General features: G+C 42.2%; 1 long non-coding RNA gene across 1 annotated transcript; it reads right to left on the bottom strand.

Annotated features, from left to right (window-relative positions):
• Positions 1-785: 785 nt before the first annotated feature.
• LOC119151668 lies at positions 786-1,487 on the bottom strand. Its single transcript, XR_005105496.1, has 2 exons — positions 1,183-1,487; positions 786-1,046 (listed from the first exon to the last, which is right to left on the bottom strand). It is a non-coding gene; the product is annotated as an uncharacterized LOC119151668 (long non-coding RNA).
• Between the last annotated feature and the right edge of the window lie 9,881 nt (positions 1,488-11,368).

The following is an 11,368-nucleotide window of genomic DNA, read 5'->3' as shown; positions in this document are numbered from 1 at the left end:
CCTGTTTAATAACTCTGTTTTCTTGTCTTTTCAAGTTCATCAGAAATTATGTATTACAGTTGAGAAGAATTCATCTTGCAGCTGACAACAGCTGGATGAAATAAAGAGCCTGTTGCCAATGTTTTTTTTTTCTTGCTAATTGTTTATTAGAAAAGAAAAATAGTGCAACCCAAAATGGAGTTTTAATTCCTGGTCCATAAATCTTCATGGTTTCTCTCCTTGTCTAGAAGGGTGGGAATTTCTTTGCAAGGTGAAAGATTAATGCTTATCTTTGTTGAAGGCTGAACACAAGACCTGAACACTGGCAAAGCCTCTGCAGACTTCTAATAATTTTCCACTATACTTTGCAAATGATATGTTATAGCATGAAATTTGTCATTATTTCACTGCAAGTAGTTCTTGAAGGGCTAGTCTGACTACGAAGATAATCCTGGAAGGTTAAGTATTTGAGGGAATCCTTCACACAAGGCTTAAAGTTCAGATTTTCAGACTGCTGGGTGCAGGTGTGCTCACTTGACTCATGTATGTGCTTGTCTGCTAATCCCAGGATTTCCCAGAGCTAGCTGGCCAGGAGGACATGGGCACTGGGGCACGGAGGAGCGCTTGGACATGTCTCCTGAAAGGCTTGTGTTCAAGCAGGGCCAGCATTAATGTGAACGGGGGAGCACATGGAGGGGAAAAGTGGTGAGACGTATGGGTGGTGCAGCCCCGTGTCCTGTCTCGATGCCCTGGGACTCAATACCACAGAGGGAAGCAAACAGCTTTAAGGTGAGTAAAAACCCCTATCAGAAGAAGCGTCTTCTCCCCTATATGGGAGGGAAGAAGGCTGATGCATGCCAGCATTTATTGCTTAGGTTTTGAAAAATTGCAGGGTACCCAGTCACTGTCTTAAGGTTATCTGGGCCTCTGTGTCCCTTTTGCCTTTCTCACTGTTTTTCTGGTCTTTGCAGTGGCAGAGGTGGTGGTACCTTTCTCGTTGGTCAACCTCCATTTTTCAGACGTCTCTCTTCTCTTTTATCCAGCTGCTTGCATGTGGTGCCTTTTTTCTGGAGAAAGGAATTAGAGGTAAACCTTACAACCATATTCCTACATAAGCCTGACGAACCCTCTGGCCAACCTCTTCCTGTTCTTGAGAAGGTACAAACACTTGTACAGAAGACAGCACAAACCTCTGGACCTTACCTCATACATTTTCGTGAATTTCTATGTGCATGTGTGCTCTCAACTTCCATGATAGATCTTTTATTTCCCTCCCTCCTTTCGTGGTCAGACTTTCAGCGCCCTCAGTGCAGTGTCAGGTCTGGAGCATGAAGGATTTGGGTGAGCTGTGGATGCACCTCCCTTTCTCCAGGGTCTGGTTCAGTCAGCTCAGCGTGTCTGCGGTTGGGCTTTTCCCCTGAATGAGCGCGGATCCTGTTATTCGGTGTCATTCCTGCTTGCACATGTTCTCTGAACTTTTGCTGGCTGTTTGCATAACCAGGAGCATATTTCCTGGCTGGCGCACGGCCCTGGGATCTGTTTATTAGCACTGGTCTCGGATGGGGGTGAGCTGGTATTCAGAGCTGCAGGCTCCTGCTGCGTGTGCTCTGCAGTCTCCCAGGGGTTTAACTCCTAGTCTTACTTGTGACTCGATTTAATTTCTGTCCTGTTCCATCATCCCAAGTACCGGTGTATGTGGGGCTTATGCAAATATAGGATTCCCAGATCTGATCCTGGTGATCTGAGGGAAAGTGACTGGTACCACATTGCCCAGTTCAGTTCCTTTCAAAAGTGTCTATAGACATTATCCACCTTCTCACCATGTAACTGAACTGAGGGTGCCTTGAAAGCCAAGTTCTGAGGCCATGGGTTCATTTATGGAGTCTGAATGCTAACGCTGCCTTAGCTGGACTTTGAGCCCAAGCTTTTGCTATTTCTGTATATGCGTTTGTTAGCATAGCTTTCTTCTGTATCTGACTTTCAGATTCAGTGTGGATTTCTTGCAGACTACAATTCTTCCACTTAAGTCACCTATCCAGTGTCAACTGATCGTCTTTAGTGTCTCAGGCGAGTCAGAAGGCAGTTTTACTTTGCTTTTCCCTCCTGTGCTTGCTATTTCTTTTGTTGACACTTAAAGGCCATTCGGTACCGCAGCTGCACAACTGTGTTTTCCTCACCCACTGTTCCTTCTGTGTCTTTCATCATCAGACCCACTCTGTCTGGTTTTTGGACCTTCCAGCTCATCTGAGGATAAAAACTGCAGCTGAACCACAAGGAAGGAGTGTTTGATGCCGAGATGAGGACAGCCTAAGCTTATTTGCTTGATGCACACTGCAGAAACAGCCATTTTTCCAGTATGAACAGCAAACCACAGACACAAATCTGCCAAAAACATAGAGGTACCCAGAAACCAGCCTGCACCAACAGCTTCAGAGCCTCATGTTGGAAGATGCTCCAGATGTTTCCGTTATCTTCCTCATGTAAGAATGGTGCTGCTTTCCTGAGTACTATGGGCATGAAGCTTAGTGATAAAGTGAAAGAAATCAGGTGATGCTAACTAGTATAAGTTAATGAACTTCTGACCTTATTTAATCAGGTACAAAGCAATTTCTATTCAAGACAAACAAGGCAAGAACCTGAGCTGTTTTTTTTTCAGTAACAGTAGCTATTTTTTCTGCAGAGTTCAGATGTTCTGATCATCTAAAATGGGAAGACAGTTAATAGTGAAAGTGTGTATTTGACACATCCACTTGTCACTTATACATGCAACAGAATCCACAGTCTTCTATAACCAGAAGGAATTAATATGCTGTAACAAGAGGCAAATATTCATTTCAGGGGGAGGAGGAGGAGGGACTTCCATCAAGTCTGTCTTGTCTTGCCAACACTGGAAAGAAATATTTCATGCTTTTTTATAACTTTACTAAATGATACAGGAACATCAGATTGAATAAAAAATAGCATGGAGGAAAAGAATGACTCAAAAGGTGATCTGTCTTACTGAAAGCACAGTTAAACCGTGTGCGTGTACTATTCCTGAAACTGTTTTCCCTGCTCTTAAGGTTTATCCTTGAAGTCCCTGACTTACGACAGCTATTGGAGGAAATGAATGTTGTAGTCTGTACAGGATGTTTGTAATGCTTCTAGTGGTATAAAAATAACTTCCCCAGTTTCAATTAAATTGAGTCCTCATAAAGATAATTTTGGGCTTGTGTAATGAAATTGTAAATTCCTAAAGATGCTGTCTATTTAACTACCTGTGTTATAAAAAAGATTCTCCATGTCCATCACTACTACATCAGCTGTTAGAAGTGATAGCCTTGTGAAGAAGCAGCATTTTCCTTGACATTTAGTGTTGTATTTGTGAAAATCCGTGTAGTCAGCTTCACTTTTAGATTAGACTTCATTACTTGTTTCACGGTTTTCCCTAGTTTTTGAGGTTCCAGACTTTTAAAGGAAGGCTATTTCCTTCTGGAAATGCTACAGTGTGATCCTTAAAAAAATATAGTGTCCTAGATTTCATTTCTATGTGAAAACGGTAGTACTACATTTGATACTCATGCAAATTTTTACTTTTTCTTTTAAAAGGACAAAAGGTGGTGGTGGGGAAACAGTTGCTTTTTAGACAGGGTGCAAATTAGTCAGTTTTCAAGCATTAAGAATGCTTCTGCTGTATCAGACTTTCTCAGCACTCCCATTCCTTCACGCTAAGATTTAGTTATGTAAAATACAGCTGTGTGAAATATTCATAAAGGCAAATGAAGCAGCAGTCCACACTCGTGTGGTTTTGTTTCCCAGGCACTATGAACAAAAAAGGGAAATGTTTTCATCTTGCACTTTCAGACAAATTCAATCCAAGTATTAATAAATAATATTTAGAAAGGAAACTTGCTTCAGGTGGGAAGAGACTTGCTTTGTAAGATTCCACGTCTGACTTAGTCAATCTGCTCTGTCTTTGAGAACCAGGACAAGAACAGTAATTCAACTGAGAAGGTGTGATTTGAAGAAACTATAATGGACTCTATGATGCGATCAGTGGGATCCTCTGCACATAGCCAAGATGCTGGAAAATATTACTGTTCCCCAGGTAATCCATGTCACATCTCACTGCTGGAAGTGGTTACCTCACTGGAGGCTCTGGCAGAGTGATCTGCTCCCCAGGAGGACTAAGTTAGGCAAGTAGCAAGTTTCAGGAGCATCTGAAGGGGGCTGGGGAGGAAGCAGAGTCCCCTTCCCTAAGATGCTAGAGTTTAAATGGCTGTTTGAACCTCAGCTTCTCTTTCATAGCTACAGAGGGGATGGGTTCAGGCAAACCTGATTCTCAGCTTGCATCAGCCAAAATAGTCACTTAAATTTATGCAACCATTTCAGGTTTTTTCCAGGTGATGCAAAACTAGGCAAAGTGGGACAGCCTCACTGACAGCGTTTCTGGAGCTGAATAAAGAGGAGAACTCAAAGGCCAGGCTATTTGGGAAGAGTTTTGTATGAAAGCTGGGAGAAGAAAAGGCTCTAATATAGCTTTTTGTCTCCCCAGAATGTCACTATTTAGCAAAATTACTGCCCGGCACAGTGAAGGGGGTATGAAGACACACACTGGGTGCTGGAGTACAGGATTAGAGAGGGTGGGAGGGTAACCTGAAGGCATCGTTTAATTAACTAAGCTGAGCTGCATCAGTATGAAAAGGAACTGTAATGTACTACAGTAACTCACCTTGTGTGGTCCCAGACCAGTGAGCACTGGAGCTGTTTCTTCTGCATGGCCCCATGGCATGGACCAGGGCACTGGACCTGGGTCGGAGCTGTGTCTGCTCCCCTCTTCCAGGTGGAGCAGGTAAGTGTTGGGATGCTGAATCCCCTGCTCATTTCAGTTTTGTTGCTTAGACTGTCTGCTTTTCCATCAGGATTATATCAGTGTCTTGGATTTTTTCCTCCCCATTTAGTTCTGGAACACCCTGGACTACTGGCCACAGACAGAGAAATGCTGTAAGGTGAGCCAGGCTGGGCACGGAAAATAATTCAGTTTCTGACTGAAGAATATTGCTCGCTTTTTACAGGGTTGGTTGTTTGGTGTCAATATTGGCGTGGACCTTTAGAGTCTTTTCTTTATTCTAACATGGCACAAACGTCTGCTTTTAGGCAGTACCTGCTATGTTTGCAAAGCTGCTATCTTCCTGTTAAAGGAATCTAGAAGAAGAGAAAATATTCTTGATGTTCTTATCTGATATTTTTCTAAGGAGCTGTTTTCTGTAGCTTGTGGTCTGCTATGAAACAGATCTAGACTAGTCCCAAGGTGCCATGAGGGTGTTTTTGTGGCATCTGGAAGAGCAAGTAAAAGCTGAGTTGTGGACATACCTCTGGAGTGATGGACTGTAGTAAGATTGCCTGGGTCATGATGCTCTACCTTCTTTCCTGAACTGAATATTAAGGTGTTTACTGGAGGTGGGAATAAGAACTTGTACTTTTTCAGAAAACAAATACCTGTTTCCTTTACCCAGTATGTATCCCCTTTCTCCCCAGGGTCCCTTATCTAACTTTCCAGGTTACTCACATGTTTTCAAGGTCAGAGTCTGGAAGGATACCCAGTTTGCTCCACTTACACACCATTGAAATTATAATTTCACACTTGGCCTCTGGCAGAATTGAATGCCTCATCTCTTGGAAAGGAATATATACAGGAAAACAAATAAAACCACTTACCAGCTGGTGCCTGGTGAATTAGCGTTTGACATTCAAGGATATTGCACATAGAACTGGCTTGATTGGCATTTATGTGGAAGTTTGACTGGCACCATTTGATCCTTTTCGGCATTATATTCAGACATATATGCTAGTGTAGTTTCTGTCTTGCCATGTGTTAAAGACGTTTAAGCTGTCATGAACTTTCCTGTTCCCTCTAGACACTTGATCTCTTCTCTCTTTGCCAGCAAATGGTCTGGGTTGGTTCCCCTCTTTCTTGATTCCACAGAATTGCTCTTTGGTCCCCTTCTCGTAAAATGCAAGTGGAGAGTCTGTAGCAGCAGCTGGCTGCCAGCAATGCCTTGATTGCAGTCTGATTCCAGCAAGGAGGAAGAGTGGTGTGATTTTCCTGCCTGCTGTCAATTTTTAACCTCTGGGGTTACCGCTGCACAACTCTCCCTCTTTCTGTTTATTCCCTCTGTCCTCCTCCTCTCCCATCACCCAAAAACTGGCTTTAAAAATTGTACATGAGGGTTAAAAGGAAATTAAGAATACTTCGGTCTTATCCTCCTGGTCTAAGAGGTGTCATGTCACAACTTCCTTCACCAGTCGCTAGATCACAGCTTGCAACATGGAAATGCTGCCTGTGTTGAAAGAAAGTTTTTAAAGTTAACATGGAGGAATACATTTCCCCAGAACCGTGGGACACTTGGGGCTGCAGTTGCTGCTGGACCAGACAAACAATGGAATTGCCTTCAGTTGTTTCCAGGATTTAGTAAAACCAAGACACATCGGTGCTAAGGCTGTGCTGCAATCGTCTGCACTGCAGGGAGGTGACATGCTTTATAAAGCAAACGGTACAACAGCACGCTCGTACTGTCGTGTTGAAACTTCTGTAGTTTGTTCTCTAAATGGCCTTGGAGTGAGTTGAGGATCTGGAGTTGCCTAAGCAGCGGTACAGCTTTTGTGAGGAGATCACTGGCAAATTTCTCTTACCGAATTTGGAAAACGTGTAAGTCCCTACAAATGTTAAGAGGAGTTAAGAAGCAAGTATTTTTCTACAGTGGTAAAAATCCTGGTTTTCCGAAAAACCCAATATTTTCTAATTTGGCTGTCTAATCTCTCTCAGATACTAAGTTGTTTGCATTGGTTTGAGGTTCATAAAGAAATTAAAAACAAGATGCTTAAATGATACATAATGTTGGAACATCTTGCCATGTGATTTACAGAAATGCCATGAAAGTGCATGTATGAAGCTAAGCATTAGAAAGCCCTTTAAAACACCCACACTCCGTAGGTTGTTTTTCTCTCACTGTTTTCTTTTGCTGTATTTTAGCTCTAGATATCGATGATGGTAAATGTACAGACATAAGAATCTGTTCTGGTAATTCAGTACCATAACCTTTATTCATATCCCTATGCAAAATAGAATATGTTTTTATTCCCAACTTATTGATGTGTGCATATCTCTTATCAGCAATGCTGAAGCCGGATCTATAAAGCACCTGGCTTCATCTCTGGCTGTTACCTAGAAACATCACTCCCAACTTTTAGTGCTCTTTCTACCCTTTCACCCACCTAGTCCTTAGCTAAATCACTTATATTGAAAACCTTAACAGTAATTTGTTTGGTTTACTGGGGGGGGGGGGGGGGGGAAGCAAGCCTGACATAATTTTGTGTGTACATATTCATTTTCCATCAGCCTCAAATGGCTGAGACAAGGATTAGGCAGGTTTTTTAAGGCTGCAGTACTATAAATCTCTAGACTGGCACTCGTAGTTTATAGGGGCTGAGTGGCTGTGGTGATCCTCCATAAACAATTCAGACATGTGGAAGATGAATTTTAATGAGTGCTCTCAAAGCTAAGTGCTACCTCTTGCTTCTACACCTCAAATTCACCCATCTTTTATTTTTATGTTCTATCAGAGGCTGCTCTGTGCTTTTTTTTCCTAATTATCCACACTCAAGCTGGATTCTGCCAAACCCAGAAGAACGGGAACAGAGCTGTGTACACAGAGGTGGGGTTTTCACCTGAACTGACTTAAGCAAGGGTTTAAGCTTTCAGTTGAAACACCTGGGCTTCTAAAGAGGAGGGATTAGCAGCTTGTGCTCAGTTTCATTTACTTTTGCCTGCGCAAAAAGCTTTTGTGCTTCATGTCCTGTCTGCAAAATGTTCACCTTGTTCTAGGAAAGGCTCCAAAGTAAATGGGAGCAGCCTTGGGGGCTGGTGTAAATCACAGCAGCTGAGGCCTTACTGCAGCACTTCATGCTCTGCCCTGTGCCTCTTCCACCGACGTACTCTACAGTAACCTCAGATTTCCACGTTTTTAAGAGAAAACTCCGTTTTGCATCACTGGTAGGTTTTCCTAGGCTGGGGAATCATCAGATCTGCTTTACAATAAGCAAAGAGAACAAAAAATGGAGCCCAGTAGCTTTGCTGGGAAACAGGCATACACCAGTTACTGTAATTCAGCATCGCTGTTTATAAGCACATAGACTTCTGTTCTGAAGCACATAGACTAAGCAGGAAAAACATAGCTAGAATAATTGCTCCTGGGTATTGCACTTTCAGATGCAAATTTACCCATTCCTGAAGCTGCTGAGGATAATTTCCCTGAACTTCCAGCACTGTGCAACCGACCATATGCCTTGTCTGGGGTTGACTCTTTCCTCAGCTGTGACACATACTGGTCCCTGACCAGTTATTTCAAGGGAAACTGATGGATCAGTGGAATGATCCAGTACCAGCAATTCCATAGTTACAAAAATAGGCTGTTATTCTTATCACTTCCTAGTTCTGACACAATTTCCTGCCCTCCTGTCGGGCTGTTCTGAAGATGGCCTGGATGACAGATCTGCTTTGAAGACTGTCAGACCCCTCTGCAAAGTCCCTTTCCTGTTAGAAAGAGCCGTCTTGAAGAACAATGGTTGGGAGCAGGGTGAGAAGCTGTGCGATGTTAACAGCCTCTGATCACGCTTGGCACGTGTCCAGCCAGTGCCTGCTGTGGGCACTGCTTGTTTTTTAACGTTTCTGATCGTATCGCACTAAAGCATAGGAACTGTGCTTTGCTTGATGGGTTTTACTATACCTCCTACAGATTTAGTGATCTCCAGCCCTCTTGGAGCAGCTCGGAACAGGGGAGGGATGCGGGGACCACAGAGCTGCTCCTATAGGAGCTAGTTAGGACATGACTGAGGCAAAGGGAGGAAGGTGAACTAGTCTAATTAATAGGGTTCTGCTGGTGAAGTTTGTTTTGACAGAAGAGGATTAATGAGATCTCACAGCTGCGGCTCTGCTGACAGATCTGTGTGTGATAATGTCTGGAATGGAGAGGTAGTGAGCAGATGGAATTGGTAACTTCTTTGGCAAGTACAGCTGTCCTTGGCATAGGAAGCATGATAGCCTTTAATACCTCCATCCAGATCCTTAGGGATCTATGTACCAATGATTCTAAGGGTGTATGTGACAGTCAGCCTGGCTTTGCAGACTGGTCACCTTTAGCTTGTCATCATCAAACCTTGTTATGCATAGTTATGGTAGTTCTCAGATCACCTTTGATCATTTCTGGGTCTTAAATATTAGTTTTAAGGTTTTAAAAAAAGCATTTGAAATTAAAAGACCTAAGAGTCCATAGGTCAGTGTTTTCCAGAACAGAGTCTTTCTATTTGCTTATGGGATAATGCTTCAAGAGCATCAGTAAGTGAAGCTCTAAGTAGACTTGTGGCCATGTCTACATGAAACACTTGTTCTGGTCCAGGACCCTTAATAATGCATAATTCATTCAACTTTTAGAGGTATGTGCAAGATTAATATCCCTCAGAGTCAACAGTTCTAGTCTGTCTGATTAAACAATGTACTAGAAATATGTATTATTAACATGGATGGAGTCTGCTGTGCTCCCAGGTTTAGACTTTGAATTTAGACTTAATAAGATTTTTGTACTATAATGAAGAGATAAGTGCTGTAATAGAAAAAACATTAACAGCAGCAGAAATGAAAGCAAGTAGCTATTTTTCCTCCATTCAAGTCAGTTATGAGGAATATAAAGCTTCCTTCCTAGCTATCAATTATTGATAAACACAGTTGAAAACTCTCCTCTGTTAAAAATTCCTGCATGTGTAACTTCTCCTTCCTCCAGCTGTACCAGATCATAATTTGAGCAAATACGAGTTCCGACAGACATGGTGCGAAGCAGGAAAATACTCTCCTGAAAGTGCACTTTTCTGAAAATAGACATAAAGCAAAAATACCTTACTTGGTAGAGTCTGGATCAGAGCGTAATTCTTAAATTCTTATTCTTTATATCCAGGACCTGCCTAGAGGATACTGTGTTATTCTTCTAGTTTGTGTTTGCGTGTTCTTCCCATGCATCTCACTGAGAAAGCAGGGATAATGTACACCAATAATCTGTTTTTAATAACTCAGTCCATGCAGGAATGGGGGGAGGATATACTGGGGAATTTTTTTTAAAAAAAGTAAAAGACTATTTCATCTTTTCATTTTTCTATCCCTGTGTTTCTTCATAAGTTATTTGCATTGTTCGGCCTCCCTATAGCTTGTGTTTTCTGTTGCTGGGCTTCATTTTCAAACACTAAACGAACAGAAAGGGAAGAACATGAAGACAAGTGTGGCTCCAAAGAGCAAAGATCCTCGGACTTCAGTAGACGAATTCAAATAATCTTGCTGCTGATGTTTCTTAGTGACACATAGGTTACAGGAGAAGCCAATCTGAAGATTTAAAGAGAAGTTAGCTAGGCAAGAGATTGCTGTACGGCAAAAAAAATCAAAAATCTTAACATGTCACTGATCAGAGTCCTTGGTATTCTGTCACAAGACACATACTGTGTCAGTGGTATGTTTTAACCTACATTACATTTTGACTTAATGTTTAAAGCTGACAGGAATGAGAAAACCAATTTAGCTGGGGTCAAAGCAAAAGTGGGTGAGATATGGGAGATGCAGACTCCTGGCTCTGAGCTCCTCCTGTGTTTGGAGCTCAGCAGGAGCTGGGACCTCCTTCCTTTCCCCATGACAGAGAGCAAGATCTCACCGTTGCCTGAAGCACCTGTTGAGCAGCAAAAAGGGACAGGGAAGCGGCCAGGGTGCCAGCCTCCCCTACTTCAAGGACCAAATGCCTCACTGCAACTCTGGTAAGAGCACAAGGCTGCAAGTGGCAAACTCCAGGGATCCAGTTTTCCCTGTTCAAGAAGTATAAGCAGAAACCCCAAACCAAAATAAGTCACTTACCTTTCCTTCCCTACCAAACACTTTGGTGTTACTGGAAAGATCAGAATTTCATATTCTATTCTTAACTGTCACTGGTTTCCTACCTAACCTTGAGCTGACCATAAAGCAAAAATGAAGCTTGTATTAGTCATTTTTATGACAATACTTCTGAAATGTAAAAGGATGAATTTATTAATGTTGGTAAACTCCTTGGAAATTCTTGAATGTAAGTACTATTTAACTCTGTGAGTATACTTCTAGAAATTGCCAGCTGCTCTCAGGAGCACATAGATCTACTGCACAGCCCTGCATTTACTGTTGGGATGAATCAGAGCTGAATTTTCAAATGTTCTTAAAGGGTTTTTTTTGCACAAGAGAGAGTCCTCTGCATTGCTACTCAATGAATTGTGTCAGGAAAATGACTACGTACATAGTAAATTGTAAGATCTGTCATAAAATGCAGCCTGTTTAAATAGTTTTTAAAAG

The sequence above is a fragment of the Falco rusticolus genome, chromosome 7, assembly GCF_015220075.1.
Source record: "Falco rusticolus isolate bFalRus1 chromosome 7, bFalRus1.pri, whole genome shotgun sequence".
Taxonomy (NCBI): Eukaryota; Metazoa; Chordata; class Aves; order Falconiformes; family Falconidae; genus Falco; species Falco rusticolus.
The sequence above is the reverse complement of the archived record's forward strand: the minus strand, read 5'-3'. Positions and strand labels throughout refer to the sequence as shown.